Source organism: Sinocyclocheilus anshuiensis, unplaced genomic scaffold (assembly GCF_001515605.1).
Source record: "Sinocyclocheilus anshuiensis isolate Anshui unplaced genomic scaffold, SAMN03320099.WGS_v1.1 scaffold7, whole genome shotgun sequence".
Taxonomy (NCBI): domain Eukaryota; kingdom Metazoa; phylum Chordata; class Actinopteri; order Cypriniformes; family Cyprinidae; genus Sinocyclocheilus; species Sinocyclocheilus anshuiensis.
Genome location: NW_015549582.1, coordinates 39916 through 45352, shown reverse-complemented (window position 1 = coordinate 45352; position 5437 = coordinate 39916).

The following is a 5437-nucleotide window of genomic DNA, read 5'->3' as shown; positions in this document are numbered from 1 at the left end:
CAGTGAAAAGGGACCCCTTTCAAACAGTGTCGCATTCCGAACGTTGTTTAAGTGACATACACCGGTATTGCGGTATTTTAAAAATTCATATCATAACAAAAATAAACACACCGGTGTTTCGGTATGATTCGGTATGAACCGGTATACCGCCCAGCACTAATATAAGCCATTCATAGATTGATTTTCCTGTAAAATGGTTTGTTTGGGTTTGATTTGGTTTGGTCTGGTTTGTTTAGCATCCCAGCCACATAGCAACACTGACTCAACCAATGGTGTGAGTTTGGGGCGGAGCTTTCTGTTTATCCAGCCAATGGCAGCGGAGTCTTTAGGAAGCTTGTTTGAAAGCAGATTTTTTTTGCTATTCTTTTTGGTGATGCTAATGATGACCTTTAAAGTACATTATCACTTAAGGCTCATACTTTTAAAAACATTCTCACTTTTCTTTGCCTAAAGTCAAAAGAAAACGTTCTCAAACTCCTCCTTCCTCCTAATGCAGAAGTTATGGGTAATAATAGCTTAAAAATAGCTTTCAGTGACATACTTACAAAATTATGATTTTGGACAGCCGTAGTGAAACTGTGCTCAGAATAGCAATAAAATGCCAATCTCTACTTACAGTGGGTACGGAAAGTATTCAGACCCCCTTAAATGTAGAACCATCTCAAGGATGATCAGAAGAAATGGACAGCACCTGAGTTAAATATATGAGTGTCACAGCAAAGGGTCTGAATACTTAGGACCATGTGATATTTCAGTTTTTATTTTTTAATAAATCTGCAAAAATGTCAACAATTCTGTGTTTTTCTGTCAATATGGGGTGCTGTGTGTACATTAATGAGAAAAAAAAATTTACTTAAATGATTTTAGCAAATGGCTGCAATATAACAAAGAGTGAAAAATGTAAGGGGGTCTGAATACTTTCCGTACCCACTGTATATTATGTCCCAGAACCTCTTGTGGAACGTTTCATCTCATCCCTGGATTTGACTGCTCATATACTATCTAATTAGCCTGCCGGGCCGCCGTATTTCAATTACTCTAACGAGGCCTGCAGGATAAAGCATACGTCCCCAGTTAAACTTTATTGTTTCAACTTCATTGTCTAATGTCCAGACGCTAGTATTTGGAATATTGCCTCACAGATTTGTCAGACCAGTGAGAGAGAGGAAGAAAGAGTGAGGTTTGTTTTGTAGTTGCATAGCCAGCAAAACATCAGCAAATCTTTTAACAAGACACACTTGATTTTTTTTTTCTCTGTATAATAAACTATTAGAACCTAAAGAGCTGTGAGTAATCCTGCAGTCAATGCATTGTTTATTTTGCATGAATATTCTCCTACTGTGCTGATCATTTTAATGTTCTTTATATTATATGATATTATATTATATACATTTTGTTGGCTGTATTATTTTTCATTCTCCTCATTACATTTGTAATTTTTTCCAGTGATATTGTTACCTGTTCATATGTAAAGTAATGTCTGTGTGTTTATTCTTTATGATTGCTTGCGGATGTTGCCTTTGCAGCCAGTTTGCATGTTCAGCTTTGAGAACTTGAAATAAATCAGTCAAACAAGAAGTGATGCAACAAGCACAAGCTAATTGGAAATTTTAAATAGCATCTCCAATCATATCTTCTCTAGTGAGTTTTGGACGACTGTGGGCATAAAAAGATGGCAATACTCATAAAATAAGCTTATACTGCATTTTCATTAGTCAATTAAGAAAAAATACATCTAAATTCAAGTGAAAGCAGTACTGCTTTTACTGAGATATGCATAGAGAATGTTTTCTGTTTTAATATATTTTCAAATGTAATTTATTCCTGTGACTGCAAAGCTGAATTTTCAGCATCATTACTACAGTCTCCAGTGTCACATGATTCTTTATAAATCATTCTGATCTGCTGATTTGGTGCCCAATAAATATTTCGTATTATTGTCAATGTTGAAAACAGTCCATTTTAATCAGTTTAATGCATCCCTTCTGTATAAGTGTTCATCTTACTGCCCCCAAACTTTTGAATGGTAGTGTATATATATGTTTAATCTTTACTACATTCCTAATGGAGTCTTTGGAGAATGTAATGCATGTTTTGGAGTTTGAAAGTGAATCCATGGGGATTGAGCATCTTATAATGCAATTATTCAGTCTCCTTAATACCTTAATTGGTTTAGATCTACATTAAAATTCATGTTGTTTTAATAATGTGCTGCATTTTAATGTGGCATACACCATCAGACTTTATTTTCCTTCTCTCTAAGATGTTAATAAGCTTATTAGGAAGTGTTTTTAAAGGCAAAAGCTACTCATCAGAGGAGAGATATCTCTCTCACACATGCATTTTTCTTTACTTTACCCCACATTTTGTGTCTCCAGAGACAACAGAATGCAGGTCATTAGGTATTAGGCTTATAGTAAACATTAGTTCATCATACAAGTCTCCATATGTTGACGAGTTTACTCATCAAGTGTTTCAGACTTTCTTCTGTTGAACACAAAAAATACATCTTGAAAAAATTGTACAAATATTTTTGTCCATACAGTGGAAGTCAGTGGGGTTCAAAACAGCATTTGGACCCTATTGACTTTTTATTGTATGGACAAAAAAAAATTGCGAAATGTTCTTAGAAACATCTTCTTTTGTGTTCCATTAGAGAAAGAAAGTTGGATAGGTTTGGAACGACACAAGGGTGAGTAAATGATGACAGAAATTTAATATTTGGGTAAATTATCCCTTGAAGCTATCATTTTTTCTCCTCGTCCTCCTCCAATTTCCAGTTGTTGATGTGTTGATGTCTGTCTTCTTATTGGTGTTAAAATATGATCAGCAAATTGCTTGGAGGATGAGGAAAGTGTGTTGGTTTGTGCTGACAGCACTGTGAGTGTCTGGCTGTTCTAGACGGGACGTGGAGTCACTAGAGCAACTTTCTATAATCTACCCAACTCTACGCATGCCTCAGCTATGCCTGCAGCTGTACGACATGCTCTGTCCTGTCAAGACGTCACGTCATTCTAAGCTGGGCTGCATCACTTTGTCTTCCTCCTTTTCTCTCTCACTCATTCTCTCATTAGCGCCGGCTTGCAGCCGACTTGTGCGACATTGTGTCTGCTTGCATTTCCTTTGTATTCTTTTTATGGGACAAATTACACCCCACACGTGAGATTAATTGGTTCCACTGGAGCCGAGTAATTATTTGCATTCCCACCCTTTGCATATCTGAGGACTTCATAAAAAAAAACATCTTGCCGATCAAGAGTCTGTCTTTTCCTTTATTCCTGCACCAGTATGTTGGTATTTAATTATACAGCAGATGAAGTAGTTCTCTTGTTATTATCTTTGTGCCATGACAGCATGTACTTCTAACCTGATTTACACTCACTCACTGCTTTCTCAGTCTGGACATGTGTGTGAATGTATTGATGACTAGTTGTGTCACAGTTGGCAACTGGCTAAAGATGTAACCTCCTTATGAAAGCTTACTATTTCAAGTTAAACTCATACATAAGTTCCAGTAGGACTTTTTAAAATTATTTTATACAGCAAGGACACATTCAATTGATCAAAAATGAAAGACATTTATAATGTTACAGAAAAACCTATTTCAAATAAATGATGTTCTTTTGAGCTTTCCAAAAAAATTATCATGGTTTCCATAAAAATATTAAACACACTGTTTTTAACAATGATAATAATAAAAGTAAATGTTTCTTGAGCACCAAATCAGCATATTAGAATGATTTTATGAAGGATCATGAAAATTCTGCTAAAAAATTCAGCTTTGCCATAACAGAAATAAATGACTTATTTAAAATATTTTAAAGTAGAAAACAGTTATTTTAAATTGTTAAATAATATTTTACTATAATGCTGTTTTTACTGTATTTTTTATTTAAAAATTAAATTTTATGGAAACTGTGATACTTTCTGTAATAACTGTGATACTTTTTTTTAGAATTCTTTGATCAATATGAAATTCCGTTTTTTTTTTGTAGAAATTGTGTGTAATAATGTAGTATTTACTGCACCCATACTCAATAAAAGTAATAATTTCTTTCAAAAAAAAAAAAATCTTACTGACCCCAACTTTTTGAACGGGTGTATCTGTTTTAATAAAATTTCATAATAAACATTTCTATTGGTGGGCCAGACCAACTGTGTAAAACATGAAAAAATCACAGTAAAACCTAATTGAGGACAATAACTATCCATCCAATCCAATGAGCAAAAAAGAACAAAAAAGCTTTTCATTGCAGTTATCAATTATAATTTTATATTAGACAATAGCCCCATACATTTTTTGAGGCCCACCCAAATGTCAAATCTTGCCCGTAAGTGAACCCAGAATAGACACACGCCTTTACGGTTCACTCATAAGTGTGAACCCTATTTATTCATAAAGGTGATTGCGTTCAACTGCTGAAGGGCTTCAGTAATACAAAGCTGACATGCAGCTGGGGATAGTGATAGTGTAATTTGCTGCAGGTTTTGCTCAACTCTTGGAGGCCAAGCATGTAATTAAACCTCTAAAAATGTCAAATGTTCAGAGCGACAGGCATTATGGGACTTATCGCTGCACCTCCAGGGGTGTGTGTATTTGTGTATGCATGGGTGTTAGGTGGTATATGACGGGTTAATTTGAACCGTATACCTTTTCAGAGGGAGTTTTGTGTCACACTAAGCATATATGTAGCAATTGGCATCAACAGTGGGGCACCTGAAATGTCAGTCAGTCTGTGCATTTCATTGTCTGGTTTAAACAGGATTGTACAACTTAGGAGAACATTTGATTTCTCTTGTCATCTCTTTTGAGAGCCTGTGAAGGTTTATGTCGTAAAAAGGCTCCTGTGATGTGGTGGAGGCTCACTGCCTGTGTCACGCTCTGGCATTTAAATGTCTCCAAAAACCAAAGCTTTGTAGAGCATGTGGAAAATATCTCAATACTGTCAACTAAAAGTGGTTTGCGTTATGAGTTAAAGTCAATAAGGCTTTGTGACAAAACAGCCTAGCTGCATCTCAGAGGTTGCCCTTTCACAGCACATGAGACTTAATTACTTTTGCTGTGTTTCATATAAGTATCAACTTGGTTTTAGATGATAAATGAGGATAAATGAAACAACTGAGGTATCTGGTCACAGTATTTGACATCTTTTGAGATCTCTTCTAAAACTTTAGAGGAGACACTTGAGGGTATTTTTCTTGGATGAAAATAAGACTCAAGTAATCGTCTTCATTTGCAACTGAGACTTAAAAGGCTTTTCATATTGTGGTCGAGGGAAAGAAAAATGTAGAGAGAAAAAAACATATTTTACAAAAGTTTTAGGTCTGTCAACATTAAACAACACAATAATTTTAAAAGAAAATTTGATAATGTTTATTATTGTTTTATTTTGCTTTTGGAAGTCATGAGATTAATGATGGTTATTTTATATATATA